Source organism: Sphaeramia orbicularis, chromosome 2 (genome assembly GCF_902148855.1).
Source record: "Sphaeramia orbicularis chromosome 2, fSphaOr1.1, whole genome shotgun sequence".
Classification (NCBI taxonomy): Eukaryota; Metazoa; Chordata; class Actinopteri; order Kurtiformes; family Apogonidae; genus Sphaeramia; species Sphaeramia orbicularis.
Genome location: NC_043958.1, coordinates 3,840,139 through 3,863,076, shown reverse-complemented (window position 1 = coordinate 3,863,076; position 22,938 = coordinate 3,840,139).

Here is a 22,938-nt window from a genome sequence, read left to right as displayed (position 1 = left end):
TCCGCCATGTAATAGAGGGTATGCATGTGACATCACCGCTAGTGGAAGTCACCGCGGTTATGCCCACTGAGTGGCAGAAAGAGGGAGATGAGTAGCAGCTTTGACTAAAATACTGCGAAAACTTTAGAACAATCTAAAAAATGGGAAAGAACTGTTGTGCCACTGATTGCGCAAATAGGTTTAAAAAGCACTCGGAGCTATCGTTTTAGCGGCGACCTAAAGCCAAAGACAGAAGAAGCAGATGGATCTCTGCAATTCGTAGAAATCACTGGAATCCAGGCAACGAAACCTGGATTTGTGTCAGGTAACATTAATTTATGCTGAGTTCTTGTGTAAAATCATACCTTAAATTACATATGGTTCTGGCTAACGTTACTTCTTAGTAAAGCTCTTAATGTTAGCATCTGTCATTTAGTTCTAGATTTCATAACTGAAACGTTTTTGTCTTCAGTTGTGTGATAATGAACCTTGTGCTCTACATGATTTGTATATTAGCTTAAACTGAAGCTAACCTACTTTTCCAAATAAGGGGCTAATCTAGCACAAAGCTGTTGTAGCTGTGTTGTATCAAGTATTTGTTGTTAACTCTACTTAAATATCCACAGTACCAGTAGATCATCCACTCACTTGGGTCAATACTAAGGGTTCAACTCCAGTAAATCAGTAGTGAACTGTGAGCACTACTGCTGGGCCTTTACCTTGGAAATCACCTTCAAGAAAATACGTCTGCACTGACATAAATCCTCCAAAACAATAGTATGTTGAATTGAAAGCACTCACCAGCTGTAATCCTCTAATTAACGATGACGGGGATGTCAACAACTCTTTGGCTTTTGGATGCTTTCAGCCTTTGCATTGTGTATTTTCCCGGCGTTGAAATCAGGTTCATATAATTGTCAGGTTACGTGATTTCCGGCCACATATCAATGTTCGTAGACCACTTGTATGGATCCAGGTCCAGTCCAATTGTCTTTAATTTCATGTTATATTCCACATTTTTCCCGGTCTGGCTGTAGTTACTGCTATGTTCCGTCATGTTGAGCCGGTTTGTTTTTGCCACTCAGTCTGACTTAGAGGGGCATGGCCCAGGGGGGAAGTGACGCACAGGGTGGGGAAGCAAAATTTGCAATATTTTGAGGCAGGGATTGAAAGACAGTGTATGACCAATTAGTTTATTGAAAGTCATGAGAATTTATTTGCCACAAGAAAATGTACATAATAGAAAATGTTTTTATTCTATGTGTCCTCCTCCTTTCTCAATAACTGCCTTCACACACTTCCTGAAACTTGCGCAAGTGTTCCTCAAATATTCGGGTGACAACTTCTCCCATTCCTCTTTTATAGTATCTTCCAGACTTTCTCGTAATAGTTTTGCTCATAGTCATTCTCTTCTTTCCATTATAAACAGTCTTTATGGACACGCCAACTATTTTTGAAATCTCCTTTGGTGTGATGAGTGCATTCAGCAAATCACACACTCTTTGATGTTTGCTTTCCTGATTACTCATATGGGCAAAAGTTTCTGAAAAGGTATGGATAATAGCGTTAGGTATGATTATGACATCAATATATGTTTGGTTTCAAAACAATTGACGTAGTGCCTGCTGAGAAAAAACAACTAAATGTTCATTGTAAATTTTGCTTCCCCACCCTGTATGTGCATTCCCTCTGTTAAAAACAAAAGAAACACATGCAGAAGTTTACAGTAAATATAGTCGTACGTTAATCCATATGATGACAGCCCACAAAACTACACCATGGTTGGTCGAGGAGATTCAGACATTTCTGTCCTTGGTGGCCGATGAATACAATTCAGCGTGAACTTGACAGGGCAACAAGCATCAGGGAAGTTACCACTGTGTCACTAAGATGTCCAGGGACTCTAAAGTCGGTAGCATCCAAAAAATACAAAAAAGCTGATAGTATCCTGTGATGGAAACGGGCTCCAGGAATAGTACCCGGTACCCGAGTCGAGTCGGTTCTACCTAATGCAAACAGGGCATTAGTGGTCACCTCTGTGGCTTGAGCCTCAAATTTAAGGGCGAAGTGAGAGGGCTGGCCTGGCTGAAGGCGGCTCTTGGACATGAGCTAACAGGGGGGGCGAAGAGGACCAAAAGGCCGCGACCTTGGCCGCAGCGGCCCAACTCCGTCATGGCGGAGAGAGAAAATTCTAGAAGCTTTGTTCTGGCCGAATATCTCTAATCTAGTAGGGTCAACTCACGAGGAACTATTCCAAGTTTTCATAGATAAAAACCTCACACTGGCCCAAAAAATGCAGAAAATAAGAGGAAACATGGCGGACTCTTACCTGCACACAGCGGTTAGCTAGCATCTAGTGCTAGCGCACGCCTGCTAACATAAGCCAGACTCCAGACCGACCCACAGGCCAAAGACCCAGTCCTCTCCGCCGTGTTTAACTTCTCGTCATCCCTCAGTGCGCTAAACACCCGTCTGCGCCCGCTGGAGCCCCCATACACCAGCCCTCCTCGCATCTCGGCAGCCACGCTTGCTAATATCGCAGTGCCAATGCCATCTGAACACGCGCCACCACTGCTGGATTTGAGAACGACGCGCGCGCGGCCCAGTGACGTCATGCCCCTGAGGATTCTGGGAAATGAATTTCCAGCAGCTTCTACCGGAGTTCCATTCATCCCACCGGCAGCTGCTGTGTCTCAAATTCTCCCCCCACAAGAAGTAAATCTGGTTTTATTTTATTTTATTTTATTTATTTATTTTACCACAAATTACTGTTAAAAACATCCTCTCCAGACCATTACAATTTTAACTAGAAGCACTTGGAGAGCGCAGACCTCCGCCAAGGCTGATCAGTGCCCCCCCCCCCCCCGTGGGCCCCCCCACCCCCGACCACCACCAAAATTTAATCATTTCTTCCTTATCCCATTTCCAACAAACCCTGAAAATTTCATCAAAATCTGTCCATAACTTTTTGAGTTATGCTGCACACTAACGGACAGACAAACAAACAGACAGACAAACAAACCCTGGCAAAAACATAACCTCCTTGGCGGAGGTAATAACGTTCAAATTGTGGAAAATGATAGGACAACACTTCATTTCCCAGAATACCTTGTTGTATCCAGGCCTTCAAAATGGTTGTCCAAACATTTGGACGTCTTGCCTGGAGTACACTCAGTATGTAATCTGCAAAATGACATCACATGTAAAAGGACATGTGTGCTCGTTCATTTTGGATGATGATAAAACATTTGAGGAACTGTTGGCCATTAGATGCAACACTGTTACCCTGTAAAGTGCTTTAATAAATGATTATTGCATTTACCAAAACATTGAAGATATTGGTAATTATTCAACATTAGGGAATGTATGCTGAATATCAGTGTCTGTCCTTCCATCACATCATAGTCTCACTTATATTTGATAAGAATGAATTTCTCTGAATTGCAATTAATTCATTGCCACTTCCTGTAATTCCAATTCAAATTCATTCATTGAATTCAATTCAGTTCTGGATTTTGTACGACCCTGCATCAGGGACATTATTTGTGAAATCTACCCTGAGTGCAAATTTGAGCTCGACACCTATTTATCCATCATATCAGACCTGGCAAAGTGTTTTGGAGGCACCCTCTTTTATGAATACCACAAGTATTCGTCAGTTGTAAATGTAAAAGAATCATGAGATAACTTTTGTCGTGATGTGGTGCTATATAAATAAAGTTTGACTGAAGTCATTCTCAGCCAAGGCAGCCATGTATTTATTTATCTATGAATTTATTTGAGCAGGAAGCCCCATTGAGATTACAAATCTCTTTTGTAAAGGAGACCTGACCAAGGACAGGCCAAAACTATATTTAACACATACATGAAACACAATGAACAATAAAACAGAGTAACAGTCCATCAATTGTTGTACTGTAGTTTTGTTTTTTTTATAAAGACGTATTTTAGCAATGATTTCTGGCTGAGTTAATTGTAATACTTCATGTTGATGACCACATTTTTTCCCCTTTTATTTCATTTCCACTTAATGTTTGGTGTTGTGGGTCTGACTTAAAGGAGTCATATTTTGCTAAACCCACTTTCATTAGTCTTTTGTTCATTTATTTGTGTATTTGAACCCTAATAGTTAATAAAGTTTGAATTTGAACCCTCCAGGTGCTGCAAAGCTATCTTTATATTCATTTTGGCAAAAATCGAGTAGATTTCTACAACCTGTTTGAATTCCTGCTTAATTTGTTACGTTTTATAACTAGTTACATCACGACATTTGCACAAATAAGATCCTGACTTCCGCCGAACATTTCTCCGAGTACGACATAACTGTTTGTCAGCAGCAGCATTTGTAGTAAAAACTGAAAATATGTCCAAACTTGGAGTCAGTTACCTAAAATGTTCAGTTGTTGGTTGTATTAACGAACACAAGTGGCTGAGCAGGACAGAGAAGCATGGTCAACAACCTGGAGGGGGTGGAGTGCGAAGTGGCTTAAAATCACCTTTCTGGTGTCATCACTCAGAAAAAGGGCTGAAGATGGAGCTGTGGAGTTGAATTAATGAAGAATTCAGACCCACGCAGAGCATTTACAGTTCATGTAGAACATAATTCCATTTAAAAAAGCAAAACAATTATTGTTGTCCTTTTGTTTTCTCTGTTTTGAAAAGTGTAGTGGGTGGTGACGGTTCAGTCCTTTTCAGCCCATACTGGTAGTGTTTATTGTTTGTGGTTCTACCCTAAAACTTTATTAATGCTGCCTTCACATGCTATCGGGAAGAAAACAAACATTTTCAGTTTTTTCACTCTAAAATGGAGAATAGTTTGTGGTTGTTATTATTTATGGGTTATTATGTTATTATTTTACTAGTTTGAGCCACTGCAGATCCTATTGGCCTGAATGTGGAACCTGAACTAAAGTGAATTTGACAGCCCTGGCATACACAATCTGCAAAACAAAACAAAAACAACCACACATGACCTCCCTCCAGCGTTGCCGCAAAGGTCGCATGGATCCCCAGGCTGGCTCTGTTTCTGGCCTTTGGCATCCTTAGCCATCCTCCACTTGTAGATTGTGGTTCTATGTTGCACCCAGGATGCATTTGCACACGCTGTCACCACCGCTGCCGTCTCTGGTGGTGCCTTTACCACTGGTGCTAGCTCTGGCTCTGTCCTCCCTCCACCTTTTTCCTCCTGACTGGAGAGGAAGAGGAAGAGGAGGGTGATGTGCCCCAAGTCCTGAGCTCATCAGTCTGAAAAAAGGTCTAAAAAAAATGCAATAGAAAACCCTGTTAAATTAATGCAACTAATGAAAAAAAATAACAACAAAAATGAAAAAATAATAATGAATAAACAGCAATTATATAAATTGTTACATACCCTCTGACACATTTTCCAAGTATTTCATCTTCCTGGTTGCCTTCCTTCCTTTCATGGTGAATCTGTGAATTAAAGCAGTCAATGCGTCTTTGTAAAGATCAGAGTTCAGAGGAGGGGGCTGGTCTAAAGGGGGTCACTCTAGGTCATGTGAATTCACCTACCTTGTACCTCAGAGGTGTTACTTTGATGGGGCAGGGCCTATTGTCTTAGTCTGAGAAGTGTGAAGTGGTCAGGAATGTCTGAACTTTTAGGAAATGTTTAGGTTTTTAAATTATACTCATGTATTTATTTACAAATGAAATAAGGAATAAATGTCTAAAAATCATTCATTGTGTGCTTACTTGCTTCTAACTTATAACATATAGATGAGACGGTATTTATTTTAGAGAATTTATTAAATCAAAATTCAATATAGATATATGTAATTACCCCCACCTAATTAACAATATTTAACAAAAAAACACAAAAAAATTAAATTAAAATGAAAAAGAAAAAATGAACATTATGGTTAAAATAAAATTAACATATAAATGCACACACAAACACAATTATTTTAAACAAATTAAAACAGTAACTATAATTTTTTTACAGTTCTTTTTTTTTTAACAAATATAAACAAATAACAGTGTGCTCCTCCCTCACTGTGGAGGAGCAGCTGCCTCCTCCTGCTGCTTCTTTTCAGCCAGCCACTGCTCCACAGTTCTGCCGTCGGCCCGGGAGCAGAAGTTCTCCCCCTTGTACCGGCTGTGGCCAAACTCTTTCCTCTTAGGTTGGCCACAGCGCCTGCAGTTGAAGTGGGAGATCTGCCGTACTGGCTTCAGTAACCGTCCTTCCTCCTTGGCACGACGTTCTTTCTCCTGCTGCAGCCTCCGCCTCCAGGCGGTTGTCTTTGAAAGGCCTCCAGCAGGAGTGGCAGAAGCGGTGGCTGCGGCTGGAGCAGTGGTGGCTTCTGTGGAGGGGGCAACTCCAGCGCCGGCTGACGGGGTGGCGCTGGTGGACGGGGTGGCAGATGGGGTGGTGTTGGTGGTGATGGAGGCTGAGGAGGAAGCAATGGCACTGCTGGAGGTGGTGACAATGAGTTTGTAGCGCTCCGGGGCCAGTGGCCCTCTGATGGTGACAGCCAGACCAGAGGCATCCATGGGCAGACGGGGCTGGAGAGGCTGGTCCAGCTGCTCCTGAAGGTCCAGCAGTGCGCTGGGGGCAGACAGGGGCTCCACTGCTGTCGAGGCGCTGCTGGGCTCCGAGACCGCCGTGGCGATGGTGTCCCTCATCATCACCTTGCACCCTTGGTTGTGCCTGGAAAAAAAAAATAAAGAACAACAAAGCATATTCATTAGCCATCATGACACATGACCATACACACACACACACACACACACACACACACACACACAAACACATCACAAGGCAGTTTGAGGATATGATAATGAGTCATGTTTTACCAGTGTGTGAGGGTACATTGACTGATGTCAAGGGTGGATCCCGACTGGGATGTTGAGGCCTCTGCGACGGCGGCAGCCGTGGCAGGCACACCGCTGGGCTCTGGTGCCTGGAGGAGAGTGGGGAGGTGCTCCAAAAGATGGATCTCATCTGGCTCCTCCTCCTCCTCCTCCTCCTCCTCAAAGCCACCGTCGCTGTCTGTCCAGTCCTCTTCGGCCTCATCTGTCCCGTCCGGAGCTTCGGGATCACCTAGATCCTGCTGCAGCACAGCGCCTGTCTGGGAGTACAGGTACTCCACCCCAATGAGTTCTCCTGCACAAACACACACACACACACACACACACACACACACACACACACATACACATACACACACACACACACACAGTATTAAATGACAGACATCTCAAAGCACCACCTTCATAAGTGCTCTCATTGAACTCGGTAAACTTACCTGTGTACTCCCTGGGCTGGGTATAGTTTTCAACCAGCGTGAGCCCGTAGAACTTCTGTGTCAGCTGGTTGAAACAGTACTGCATCTCGCCATTGAAGCAACGCAGCGCTGAGCGTTGCCCTCCCTTGACTGCTGCTCTGCCACGGTTCTCGTTCCACCGCACCAGCCCCTCCAGCAGGTACACCTGGAAGTGTACGTCACGGGCAGATGTACCTTAAAAGAAAAGAGCAGAGTTATTGAGAGGAGAAAAAGCAAACACACATACATACACACATACATACAGAAGGGTGTACAAAAAAGAAACACACACAAATCAGTCATCACTCACAGAATACGACTTACCTGGAATGAAGCGGTACAGGTGCAGGTGGAACGACTCGAGGGATGTGGAACCTCTTGTGCACCGGTAGATGGGGAGCCTCACCCCACCTTTAGTGATCACCCCTGTCTGGGTGTAGAGGACCACTCCCGCAGGGTCTTGTATGCAGACGACGTGCCGGCGCTGCGTGCTCCAGATCTCATGCGGGCGTGGTCAATCAAAGGGACGCCCATAGTGTCTGTCACCTCCCAGAAGGCGTCCAGCACCTCCTGGAGGAGCCGCTCCGTCTCGGCCGCACCCCTGGTGCAGCGCCGACAGTGACGGACGAGCTCCTTGGTGGACAGCTTGACGTGGGCGTCCCTCCCCTCCTGGGACTGCTTGGCCTCTCTAAGGTGGGCGACGTCTCCGGCGTCCCACTCGAAGATGGCTAACAAGAGTCGTGCCATGAAGAGGCTGTAGAGGTGGTGGCTGAAAGTGGTGACACCTTTCGCGAAGCGTCGCATGAAGTACCACACATCAAGGCGGATCGCCAGCTCATGCCATTCGTGGAACAGCTGCGATTTCTGGCTCTGTCCCACGGCGACACAGCAGTCCTGGTCCACGTACAAAACCTTTGGAGGGGCCTTTCTGGCTTCGCGGTACCGCTGCATGAGTCCGGCTGCCATGCGGGTGAGTCAGTCCCTCTCATCTGCGGTGAGAACGGACATGAGCACCTGCCCGTACTCATTCCCCACACTGGTAATGCAGGCGGCCGTCCCAGCAGCAACGCCGCCAAGCTTTTTGGTGACCTATAACAAGGCAGCGCACAACATTTGTACTCACTGCACGCCAAACCCAACATTAGTTACACTGGAGTAACAGAACACTGAAAACCTACTTTCTGGTTCGACTCGATCTTCAAGATGTCACCAAAAATGGAGGTGACCCTGGCCTTGGTCTCATTCAGTCTTGGAAGGGCTTCACGGACATACACAGAGATCAGCCAGTGCACGCTAGGCACCGGGCGCATGGTGGGAAGCGGTGCTGCACTCGGTGCCCGGAGCTTGCTGAGCACAGAAAGGTAGGACATTGACTGTGCCATCCACTCCTCGGTGTGCTGCTCCACCAAGTAGGCACGGAGGCGAGACGCACTATTCCCCAGAGTGCGCTCCTTCAGCATCCCAATCACCGCTCTATCACAGGCCAGCCTGGGAAGGAAAATCAGAGGTTAGGAGAGAAAAGCAATAAACAAATGCACTGCTGCATCATTGTGTTAGAACTTATGAATGTAACTTACTTGTACGTGAGAACAGCTGGGAATTGCCAACGGTGCGCCAGGTCCATCTGTTCTAATATGCCCTGTGACCAGCTAGGCACCTTCCTGTGACAGGAGCTGCATTCCAGGTACTCCATCCCCATGAAGTACCAGCCGCTCCTGTCCAAGACCCTCCGGACGGTCCTGTGGAGTCCAGCGCCCCTGAGCCTGCCCCCACAGGTGGGGCAACAGAGGTAGTACGCCCACATCCTGTAGGGCATCCATAAGAAGGGGCACTGGAAGAAGGGGTGGGCTGTGGCAGGGGGCCGAGTGTATAGGAGCCGGGCACCTGGCAGATACCACCACAGGTGGAGTTCAGTGGTGAGGACAACCTTCCCACTGGCTGTCCTCCTGAACAGTGCCTGACCCACCCAATCATGCTGCCCCTCAGGCAGCGTCAACCTCCAGGCACGTGGTAGCAGCTAAAACACACAACAGTGGCAGACTGTTACTGTTCTGAATTCAATGCAAAATAGAAATGCCCAAACCATATGCACGACTATTAAAAAGGGAGACATGAAAAGCTTCCAGGAGCTAAAAAATGCATATAATTTAAATAATCAGGACTTCCTAAGATACCTACACTATCTACACCACTATTACGTCAAAGATATTAAAACAAATGAGGATAAAATACATCCTATCATAAAGCTAATTGTTCGAGCTTATGGTAATGCCATCCCGAAAACTGTGTCAGTTTTGTATTGTTGTTTGATGGATTCTAGAAAAGATTCAACATTATATGTTAGAGCCAAATGGGAAAGAGAGGTGGGTGAGGAGATCCCAGACAGGATATATGGTGTGATATGCAGTAAACACACCAATCAACCTCAACTGGAGAAAATTTAATTGGAAAAAGCTAATCCAGTATTTTATTACAATTAAAATTAAAAGTGAACAAATTAATACTCAATAGCCATGTTGGAGACTTTGTAATCACATGGATTCAGATCACATACGCACGTTTTGGAAATGCACAAATATTCAACCCTTCAGGGGGAAGGTTCACTCAGCTGTCTGTGATGTGTTGGGATATGCAATCCCAAATTCTTGTGTTGTTCTTTAACTCAGACATTTGGAAGAAACGGTGCATAAAGGAGACAGATACCTTGCCAAGATCCTCCTGGTGGCCGGGAAGAAGGCCATAACAAAGAACTGGCTTAAGACTGATGCTCCATCTTACAAACAATGGCTTTCAATCATAGATGGTGTACTTGTCATGGAACATCTTACATATACACTGAAGTTGAAAGAAAATCTCTTATAAAAAACTGGGGAAAATGGCTGACATTCAGGGAAAAAGGTAACTATTAAGGGACCTAAACACATTCTGACACAAACACAGGCTTGTTTCTTTTCTTGCTCCTCAACCTGAGGATACTGGATTGTATTATACTGATAAAGATGAGAAATAAATAAAAATTATAAAAAAAAATAAAATGAAATAGAAATGCCCACGCACACACATCACTAAGCATACCTGTGCACCAGAGAGAGGAGGCCTGACTGGATCTGGGGCCGGGGGAACAGGGGGGGTGATGCGCTCCAGTGGCTGCACACCAGCAGAGGCAGTGGGGACCGTGGCTGGTGGGGTGTCCCTGTCAGGGGAGTCTGAAAGTACATAAAGTTATGCATTACACAGGCGCCACACATATTACACACCGAGTAGTTGAATATTCACAGTAATACGTACTTACCTTGAGAACCGTAAGAGTCAACTTCCATGGCAGCAGAGAGCAGCTCGGCATCAGCGGACTCAGCAGAGCCCATGGCTGAGGCACCTGCTCACAAACCAACCAAACACACACACAAACTGAAAATGCACACTGAAGTGTTTTTACAAGCAGATATTCAATATACTGACATAGTAGTTACTAGGGGTGTAAGAAAATATCTGTTTTGCAATATATCACGATATTTAATTTCACAATACTGTATCGATATTAAAAAGTACTGTATCGATATTTTTAGGTATTTATTCAAATGCAGAAATTGTGGAGGTTCATTGTTGTTTTATTCTTTTCCTTTTTTGTTTCTATTTTATTCATTATTATTTAACACTTTTTTATTAAATAATGTTAGTTCCTTTGGTATTGCACAAAAGTAATGTTCTGATGTTAGTTCTGAACAAATAGAATATGAACATTTGAGCAGGATCTTAAACTGTAACATCTGTAAAACATCATTTCAGTTTGAACACAGGAACATTTTGTGATATAGCATTAGATCCTGTTGTGATCAAATAAAAATGTGTTTAGTATTTGTGCAAATTTCTGGTGTAATTCAATAGAAATAAACAAAAATTTGCCTTTTTAACAGTATCGTGATATATCGTATTGTGATCCTAGTGTTGTGATTTGTATTGTATCGCGAGATTGTTGTCAATACACAGCCCTAGTAGTTACCTGGAGGTGGGACGTTGTGTGCATCCATTCTGAACCCTACTCCTACTGGCTGTTCCCTGATCCACAGCACAAAGCTGCAAAGATAATAACAACACACGTGGTTATTACAGGTTATTATTACAGATGGTTATTATATTAGCCACCACTCCCTGACGGTTGTTCGGGTCACCTCCCCTCTCCACGACACGGGCCCTCGCCTCCGCCTGCACCCTGTCAGCTGTCTGGATTTGCCAGGTGGTGGCAGCGTCCTGTCTGTACTGCTGTGCCACCGCCATCGCCCCAGAGAGGGCAAAAGGGTCAGGTCGGAGGACGAGGGCTCAAATTTAAAATTTGGGCAAAAGGACATTCCACAACACATCAGAGAGAAGACAAGAAGGGGAAAAAGTGTTTATTAGGGAACAAAAGCCATACTGAGCTGATCACACTGCTTATAGCCATACACTGTTGACATTCCCTGTGGAGATACAAACCCCTTTTTCTTCTCCACAAATGTATTCACAGACCTTTTGACCTTACTAACGCATTCAGAGTTTAGAGGTTAGAAGTTTGAAGTCTGTTGAAATCTCTGTAAATTCTTGCCATCTGTTTTAAAATCAAAATCCCTACTGTATTCATAATTTTTCCCTACATTTAAAAGTCTTCACTGTGGTGACCCTGATGTGATTTATCGACTCTGAGACCGGGTTCCTCGGAGGACGACATCCAGGAGGATCTGTGTAGATCCGCTCCAGAGAATCATTACAGTGTGTTTTAAAATGAACATCTCTGCTATATCTACCAAAGACAAACTATTTTAATTCACAGGATACATGCAGATTTTAAGCAATTAAAGCTTTATTATAAAAACAGAATAAAAATTAATAATAAAAATAGAGCAAAAAAAAAACCCACAACTATTTATAAAGATAAACTACAAAACACTTCACTTTATGTCTCTTTTTTGGCCAGCCACAGCTGATCACACTGATTATAGCCTTACACTGTTGACATTCCCTGTGGAGATGTGAAAATAACCCATTATGTGTTAGTTTGAATGAATGAGAGCCAGGTGTCCATACATTCACTAACAGGCGCCTCATTTGCGTTACTAAAGCAAACTTACACTTAGAGCTACTATTAAGAAACAATACTCTAGCAAAAATACGTCTGAGGTCTTACAACATTTACCAGCAGGTCCAATTATCACTTAAAGATTTTGTCAGGTCATTTTTAACAAGGTGGCAACGGCTAGTTCATTCATTACACGTTTACAATATGCTAATTAATTCAAATGCTATAATATGGTAATTCTCGCATAGATTTTAAACATATCTAAAGCATATTTAGACTTACTTTTTCAACACAATGCTCTAAAAACACCATGTCTGTGCTCTGGAAACCCTAACCTACTGGTCAGATCATGTCTTAGTGGACTCAGAGATCACTAGGGCCATTTAAACTGCAGACCTGCAAACTCAGATTCACTTTATTTGACAAAAACAATGTCAACCAGATAAAGTTAACACGTTGTTAACTGTTTCAATGATCTCAACAATATGGAAATCAACTCACCTAATTTTTACTATTTTCTTCAGAAAATCTGCACAGGGGTAAATTCAGTACGACAGGTTTCACTACTGGATAACTACATCGAAAAGAATGCGGTTGTGCATGCCGAGTAGACCATGTGCATAATTTAGGAGGTAAAATCAAAAATGACAGCCGTCGAAACACTCATGCGATGTGTTCTATCAACGTCACTGAAGATTCTGAAAGACCATTTGATTGAGTGGGTTTGGAGAGTCAGGTGTAGGCCTACAGCAGAAGCGATTTCTCACAGACTGCAAGGGAAGCTCAGCCTCCCCTAAAATTACGAAAATTAAATGGTCAAATATGTTGTGTTGACAATTCATTGACTACAAATGTGTTAGAACACGTTCATCTCACAGATGCGTTTGTTCAGAATTAGCTTTATCCCAAATTAACGGACTCCATGTTGTTAACTGGACGGTAATTGGATAAATGCCACTATGTTGTCCCGCCCCCGGGAGCTCGGCGTCTCTGGGGGTGAATGGAGCTGTGGGCGGAGCTCGGCTGGGCTGGGCGCTGAGCTTCCACGTGCTGATTGGAGGATCAGTTTAAAGGCTGAATCCCATTTGATTGACAGCTATTTTTAGATCTATTCCTTCACTAACACAGATCAGTTTAATACCATCGCGCATTCTGCTGTGAAGTCCAAAACGAGACCACTACGAAATTACTTGTTCATTTCTTGCACTGTAAATAAAACACTCATTGTACTTCCTTGTTTCAATTTAACATAAGTTCAACGTTTTCTTGTTTACTTGGTAGATAAGGTCACTGACCATTTTCTTTAAAAGGAACGGAGGCCCGAATTGATGTTTAAATAACTTGGTTTTTTTTTGTTTTTTTTTTTATGCAAGCCGACCATGAGCTTCCCCTCTCTGAAAAACGAGCAGCCGCCATTGGCCTACTGAGATGTTTTTCAACCTCTACCGCTCAGCCCCCCCCCCCCCCGCCCAAAAAAAAAACAACAACAACAACTCTTTTGGCTTTAGACGATCCACGTAGATGGCCAATTTTGAGTTAAAAGCGGTAAATTTCACCGAAAGGTGACTAGTTTGCAGGTATGAAATTGACAGACCATACCGTTAGTTCAATGAACTACTTTCAAATGCTAATTACCGAGTTTTAAACACATTTCAAACATATAAACATACACTTTGCATTTTGACACAAACCTCTAGGGACGCCATCTTAGCATTAGCAGTACGTAAACTAGGTGGTCATTACTTACACTTGCTATTACACCGCTATTACAAGGCAAGGCATTATATCGCAAAATGTACTGCTTTTTGCCTGTCGTGTTTACACACATTATTTAAAGTAAAGAATGTTTAAACTTAATTACTTACTTACTTACTTATTTACTTACTCAATTATTCTCCGGTCGCAGCAGGTCTGGGTCTCAGGTTGAAAATGACTGCTGTTAACGGTCGATGTGGGAGGCGGGCTCAGAGCAATTGGTTCAGCCATTGGTCAGATTGACGAAAGAACAGACCAATGACAGCACTCCATTTCACAAAAGAAAAAGAATGAGGATCGGGGAACCAATCAGATAAGACATTTAGGTTGTCCATGTTTTTTTTTTTTTTTTTTTTTTTTGTTTGTTTGTTTTTTTTTGAGGATAGTTTGTGGAAAACAAACATTTCCATTGTTTTCACTCAATCAAATAAAAGTTTGTGTTTGTCATTATTATTTATATGTTATTATTTTACTGGTCTGACCCACTTGAGATTATATTGGTCTGTAAACAACTCTTCCACCAAACTGGTACCAGGGCTGGTTCAGAGCCGGTGCCTGATGGAACAGCAGTTTTTTTTTTTGTTTTGTTTTTTTGTTTCCACCGCCCAAGCACCGGCCAAACCGATTCCAACATGATTCCAAATAGGTTCCAGACAAGCGCCAACTTTTTGAGCTGGGCTAAACCGGGGCCAGCAGACCCGGACTGGTGGCTCTGGACTGTGGACCAGTCTGTGGTTCAGACAGAGGCAAACGGTTCTGGTGAGTTTAGTTTATCAAACACATGGTTAATAAATAGTTCACAAAAAGTCAACTTTAGAGATTAAAGCGAGCTACAAACGTTACGGGTGCTAAAACGCTAGCTACTGGTACGTTAACAACAAGCTAACAACAACATGTCTGTGCTGTCTCCTTAACCAGATTCCAGGACAAATGCCAACAAGACAAATGCCCTCAACCTTCATGAAAAAAGACACAAATGTCCACAGTTTGTAGTATGGCATTATTCCAATGGGGGAACTATATGAAGCATGCAAATACTGCAGATATTTTAAGTCCATATGTACTGCAGATATCTACATATGTAATCAGTATTCAGTTGTTAAGCAACAATAGTCCAAATACTTATGTCATTGTAACATTATTGATACAGGATCTGAATTAAACCTTTATTAGATAAAAAGCCCTGAGATGAACTGGTGACATGCCCAGGGTGTACCCCGACTTCAACCATAAGTAGCTGGGATAGGCTCCAAGTGACCCCATGACCCTGATGAACCGTGTTCCAGTAGACAGGGTTCTGGTTCTAACAGTAGTTAACTGAACCCTGTTCCAGTAGACAGGGTTCTGGTTCTAACAGTAGTAACTGAACCGTGTTCCAGTAGACAGTTATGGTTCTAACAGTAGTAACTGAACCGTGTTCCAGTAGACAGTTATGGTTCTAACAGTAGTAACTGAACCATGTTCCAGTAGACAGTTATGGTTCTAACAGTAGTAACTGAACCGTGTTCCAGTAGACAGTTATGGTTCTAACAGTAGTAACTGAACCGTGTTCCAGTAGACCAGGGGTCTGCAGCCTGTGGCTCTGGGGCCACATATGGCTCTTTAGCTTCTCTTTATGGCTCCTCTGGTCAAAAAACATAAGGAATATTTTGAAATGAACTGAATGAGTCATTACCTTTAAACACCGTTATCGGCCTAAATCGATTCTAACTTTGTACATCTGCAAAAATGTGCAGGCTTTACACAGAATGACATAATTTTTTGACAGCATAAAAACCAAAATGGATTATTTTCTTGCCAAATTCAACACAACATGATCAATTTGCATTTGTTCGTAGCTTGTAAGGAAGCCACTATACATGAAAGTTGCACTTTTTCTCCATTACACAACGTAATTATGTTTAGGAAATAGTGTCAATCATTTAAAAAATTGTACAAATCTTGAATGTTTTCTTTCTTATAATTTTATAATTTCATAAATGCACCAGACGTATTATTGTAATGGAAATAAAAAGTTAAATAGCAAACTAATCACAAATAGGCTACAACAGAGCAGCCACCTCATGGTAAAATGTAAATAGGTTTAAAAAAAAATTTGTCTTGGCTCCAGTCAGATTTCTTTTTTTTTTTTCCAGACAAAAATGGCTCTTTAGGTTGTAATGGTTGCCGACCCCTGCAGTAGACTGTTATGGTTCTAACAGTAGTTAACTGAACCGTGTTCCAGTAGACAGGGTTGTGCTGAATTCTACTCCCTGCCAAAAACTGCTCCCTTCCTAAATCAGCCATGAAGAGGGCCAATGTACACCAAATTCATCCTGTCACAACATTTTCTCCTTTCTGACTGTAGGGTATGAAATTAATTGTGAATTATTCAACCTCTTAACACCATCATACCTGTGTAGCAATTAAGTAATGAGTAATATTGTAAGATATTGCAGTTATGTTTTTTTTTTTTTTTATCTGGTTAATATTAAAGAATGTGTAAACTGTAAGGTATATAAAACTTTCTAAAGTTAAATCTTAGATACACAACAAACAAAATATATCACAATAAAAGCAGATACTGCCGAAAACTACATCACCCGCGACTGGGGATGCAGTTTTCGGCAGAGAGCAGAATTCGGCATCAGGTACCACTGAAAAACTGCATCCGCCATTAGAATTAGCTTGTGAAGCTACAGGAGTGAAGTGACTTTAGCAGCTCACATTTGGAGTTATTCTGGTGTGACAGGGTGAATTTGGTGCACTTCGTCCTCTTCATGGCTGACTTAGGAAGGGGGAGCTGTTTTCGGCAGCTGCTGCATGATGCAGTTTCTGGCAGGGAGTAGAATTCAGCACAACATGCCTTACATGAACTTGGGTAACAATACTGCTCTGCTGACTTCACTACTTATCTGTCTACAGACTCTCCGTGCATTATGTTTATATGTATGTAAAAAAGAAACCCACATTTATCTTCATGACACATGCCACAGAGTGAATATCTGTGGTTTTCACCTGTGGATTGCAGTATAGGTTTGTAGAGCAGCACTTGCTTCTGGGCGAGCGTCTCCCGCGCCAGACCCAGTCATGTGATCACGTTTTGTGATGATGTAATGACGTGTTGTAAATTGTTAAGAAGGAAAACACAGACTCAAGAATTTGCTCATCCAGGGATATCTCTCCCCCTCCTTTATTTGACACTGGGTTTTATACAGGAGAGTTATACAACATCTGCACATCCTTTCTACCAGAAAAAGAATCTGACCATTCACTACGTGCATGACATGCTCCTTTGCCAAATATGATGTTACCAGATTAATGACTTTGTTTTGACCATAGTTTGGTGAGAGTGACACTGGACAGATGGTAGAACTGATACTAACAGAGAGGAAAATGAGAATTATAATATTAAAGTATTCTTTTTACCTTTAAATACCTATTTTAAATACCACAGACGTGGCTCTGACTCGGCTCTGCTTGGCCAGGTAAGTACTGGCTCTGGCACTAACACTGAAGTAGCACCAGGTTCTTTTTGGAGGAAAAGGGGAATATGTGAACTGAGCTAAAGTTCATACATGTAAAGTTCAGTCTGTCTAGTGTCTTTGAACTATTCAGGCTTACATGACCCACGTGATCAAAGGAGCAGCGACATAATAATAATAATATAATAATAATAGTTTTATTTATATAGCACCTTTTAAAACAAAGTTTACAAAGTGCTTTGACAAACAAGTAAAGGGCACAACAGCAGGATACAAGATGTAAGTAAAAACACTAAAACAGAAGCAACATAATAGGAGAGATGTATACAGCAATGCAGAAACATGACACTTCGAATAAATTAAATGAATCGGAATAAAGAGGGCAGGGGTAACAGAACATGATGCTGTTAAATCAATGCAAAAATAGAGGCGTGAGATAAAACAACATCATGTATGAGAATATAAACCAACAATCAAATAGGATAAGATTAAAATTTTTTAAAAAAAATTAAAATTAAAAGGGACAAACATCACATAAAAGCAAGTCTATAAAAGTGTGTTTTAGATTAGATTAGATTTAATTTATTGGTCCCCGTGGGGAAATTCGTCTTCACTGACTGAAACATTACAAGAAAAAGACATTACATAACATACAAGAAAAAGATAACATAGCATTACAAGATAAAGACAGCAACATTGTACGACACAGACAAACAACAATAGTAGGGGTAGACATAACAAAAAGAGACATTGATGGAGAAGTGCAGGAGAACATTTAAGAAGTGACTTAAAAGATGCCACTGATTCCACAAGCCTTATCTCCTTGGGCGGGCCGTTTCAAAGTCAAGGGGCCCAGGTGGAAAAGGCCCGCTCACCCTTAGATTTAAGCCTCAACTTTGGAACAGCCAGGAGCCCTGGCTGTTCCAAAGTCGAGGCCGAGTTGAGACATCAAAGCGTGTCGTAACTGAACCCAAAGCAAATGAGGATTTGGAAAATTCACTATTGGTGTACTGTATGCAATATCAAATTACACCACTAGAAAGCAGCATATGACATATCACAGTATATGTGACCTTTTAGATGGACTTTTCCAATAGAAGTAATCATACTCCAAAATCCGTTTCCATCTGAAAGTGTTTAAGATTAAATTCAATGATGAATAAAATTATTTTTTCCAATAAGTACCTCATGAATCTAGTATATTAAGTATTAGTACTTCATATACTATTAGCACAAACACTATAAACTACGTTTACTGTGCACTTTTGGAGTAATCATACTCCAAAACCCTCCCAGGGTATAAGGGTTTTTGTCTGAAATAGTGTTTAAGACTAAATTCAAGGACAAAATTAGTTTTTCCAATAAGTACCTCATGAATCTAGTATATTTGTGTAGCATGTATTTAAGTTAATACATGGCAATTACTATGTTATTCAAGTAGACAGTTATAGTGACTAGTATGGATTATAGAAGGTTAGGTACAACTACAGGAGGGCAGGGGCAGTAAATAACAACAAAGAAACAGTCGTTTAAGTGAAAATACATTTAATTCATTTAAAATGAACAAAAACACAATAAAACAAAAACCCAAATATTTAAAACATTGGTACCAAATAAATCATAGTGCACAATTCAAGGTCACTGATAGTTCCACAAGTTCGATTTGACAAATTTAGTTCAACAAACTTCAACCAATTTTATCACATTGTTAAATCAAACTAAACACACCTGAACACAGTGGCACCCCATCAATGTCTCTTATTAGACGCATCAACTCAATCAAAAATGACCATTCTACTTAAATTTCTGTACCTTTTCCAGGCCTTATCACTCTTTATCCCTGGGTCCTTTTTTCAACGTCTTGACTCAGTTATTTATATATGGCGGGGTAAATGACCACGTCTGAACAAGACCCATTACTTAGCACAGCTTGCCACCACTGCTGAACGCATCCACCACAGCTGCAATGTAGAGTGCCAGCAGCAGGAATCCAAAAAACACCAAGAAAAAAACCCATAAAATAGTACATGCATCATTTTAATACATACATATAAAGAGAAGTTTACAAAATAGGCAACAGTGCCTTACAATAAAACAAAACTTGTGTACATGTATGATAACTTCCAAATGTGTTACAAATTTGGACGGGTTCTTACTTGGTTTTATCTCATCCCAGGTGTCATCACTGACAGACAGCAGCTCTACGGCCTCTTCATGACATGGGTCTCCTTCGCCATCTTCGAGTGGGACGCCAGAGATGTCACCCGACTGAGAGAGGCAAAGGAGTCCCAGAAGAGGGTGGGGGGACAAAGCAAGCTGTCCGCAAGTAAAATTACATGATGAAAACATTTACATTTACATATCCTTTTAAAAAATGTAAACATGAACTATAAAAAATACCCTAAAAATATTTTAAAAATAAGCAAGATTTTAACAATATTCTGCAACATCAAAAAGTATACCAGCAGTGTCACCATTTAAAGAACGTCCAGATAATTTTTGTTCTCTAATCAATTCCGATTTTTGCAGTTCCACATCCATTTTTAAGTTTTTTTTTGTATCTGATTCTTTCCAACTCCTTTTCATGTTCAAATTTCAGAAACAGCAGTTCTATTTACTGTTCAAATGTTAGGCCAGCCATGGAAGTATCCACACCACTCTAACCTTCTATGTTGATGAGCACACCAGACACCTGCCAGTTAGCTGTTAGAATACTCTTCAGGTTGTCCTTGGTGTGTTTTGAATCACTTTCAACTGAGTAATGCTGAGAAATCTTCATCATTTGTTTTTTGGTGCATTGCTGGAGCAGCTCTTAAGGGGACTTAATGAAATCTTCCATAATACTAGCCATAACCAAGTAAATCTAGCAACCTAAATAATGAAGTGAAGCTAAACTCTACACAGGCTTTGTGCTACACAAGTGTTTAAAGGACTGGTGTTTCCCCACACTGAACTGTGTGGAGAAGCCCACTATCTACCGAAACTCATCCCTAGTCTTCGTACAGATACTTGTGGCAGGTAGTTATTCAGCCCAGCAGCAGTGAAGAGCAACTGCACATAGACAGCGACCCCCCAACAAACCGTGGATGTGATCCCGAGCTATGCTCTAACCACTTTCTCCATCACACTAAGGAAAACACATGACAACCAACTCTGTAACAGAATCCACTGCTAAACCTCACAGAGGACACCATTCAATGACACACCAAATATATACTCCTTACAAATTTACCTACCAATAAGTCATACAGTGTGATAAGATTAATGATTCCAAACCAACAAAAGCACTGCCAAGTGTGATACTCCACTCAAATTAAACACAGAAAACTAATCAAACTGAAACTGGCCAGACAAGCTCCCCTTCTGTCATGACCCGGCTCAGAAAACGGACAAAATGTGGAGACCACATGTGAGTTCACAGTTTCAACAAATTTATCTCAATCAATATCAACATATGAGAAGAATTAAATTGTAAATTACAATCAGTTTTTCAGCGATGTTTGCATGGTGTGTAGATGTGTGAACCTTTAAATAAACAAAAATCAAGAAACCCAAAACCATCCAAACACAAGCCATACCAAACGAGACAGAGAGACAAAATGGTTGCCCAGGCATCCATACATACAGGGTGAGTCAGAAAAAACGCTCTTTTCATTTAAAGAAATTGTACCACTGAAATGGAAATGCTTATTTTTCTTTTGATTATACAGTCATATTGATGTGGTCATTGAGCATGTCTGCCGATTGAATCATTGATTTATGGCATAGCATAACAGAGGGAATGTCCATTGTTTATTGTGCACCGAAATATCTGCCAACACAGTTTATGCCACCGTGAATGAAATTGAAATTGTCAACCATTACAGCATGTTTACTCACCATCAAAATGTTCTGTCTCAACGAAGCCGTCTGGCACGACCTTCAACCTGGCTACCATTCAGATTGATGCAAATCTGTGCTCGTTGTCGCATCTCTAACACAGCTCTTCTCGCCATTCGTGTTCGTCGTAGGGCTTGGATTTCTCTGCACATCCGTAAACTGTGGTCTTGCCATGATGAAAACTCCCTGGGCACTGTCATGTAGGCCTATGTCCTGAGTGTGAAACCAAAGCCCCGACTCCTGTAATTGTTGTCAATTTCAAGTTTGTTCACTGTGGCATACATCGTGTTGGCAGGTATTTCAGTGCCCAATAAACAACGGACCTTCTCTCTCTTATGCAATGCAATAAATCTATGACTACATCACCAGACATGCTCAATAACCACATCAATATGACTGTACGGTCAAAAGGAAAATCAGTGTTTCCGTTTTAGCAGTACAATTTCTTTAAATGGAAAGAGTGTTTTTTCTGACTCACCCTGTATAGATTTAAGTACGGAAAAAAAAAAAGTGTATATATATATATATATATATATATATATATATATATATACATACACACACACACACATATATGTGTGTGTGTATACATATATATATATATATATATATATATATATATATATATATATATATATATATATATATATATATATATATATATATATATACACATTCCCATATTCACATACCTATAGGATATTATGAAAAACAATAGATGGTTGATGGTTTGTGTTCACCTCGTGGGTTTCCCCTGGACTTAATAAAGTATTGTCACTGTGATTTTAATTTTATTTCTTAGCAATGAAATGATCCAATGAAATTTCATTCAATATGTGTACTAGTGATCTATAATCAGACTCACAATACTTTATTAAGCCCAGAGAGAAATTACTGTGTTACAGTTGCTCCATGAAAGTAAAAGAAAAGAAATTATCAATACAACAAAAAGAAGAGTTTATCAATTTGGTAATTAAATAAATATATGTAAATAAGTGCAAAATTATGTTTTTAATAATATGGGATTATGTAGTAGAATGGATAAATGATAATGAGTGTTTAAATCTGAATTTATAGGCATCACAAAAACACTTCTATTGGAAAAATCACTTAGTGATCATATACACTGTGATATAGTCCTATCCTGCCATCTTGTGGTGTGATTTGATATTGCACACAGTAAACCAACAGTGAATTCTCTAAATCCTCATTTGCTTTGAGTTCAGACTAGTGCTGCATCTGAGTAATATTATCAATACAATATCAGTGTAACTGCAGATTATTTTAAGGAATTCAATCATGTGAAACAGACTAAACTCAACTGAAGGCATTTTTTTTTTACTCAAAATCTAAAGATGATCGACTGACTCTTTGGAAAAACAGGCTGAAAATTAGACAACAGGTCACATTTAAGAAGGAAATGTTGAAGGAAAAACCTGTGAATGTATTGAAACATTCATGCACATTACAACTTACAGATCACAGTGGATCTACAAATACACAAAACACTCCTATTTCTTTTGAATTT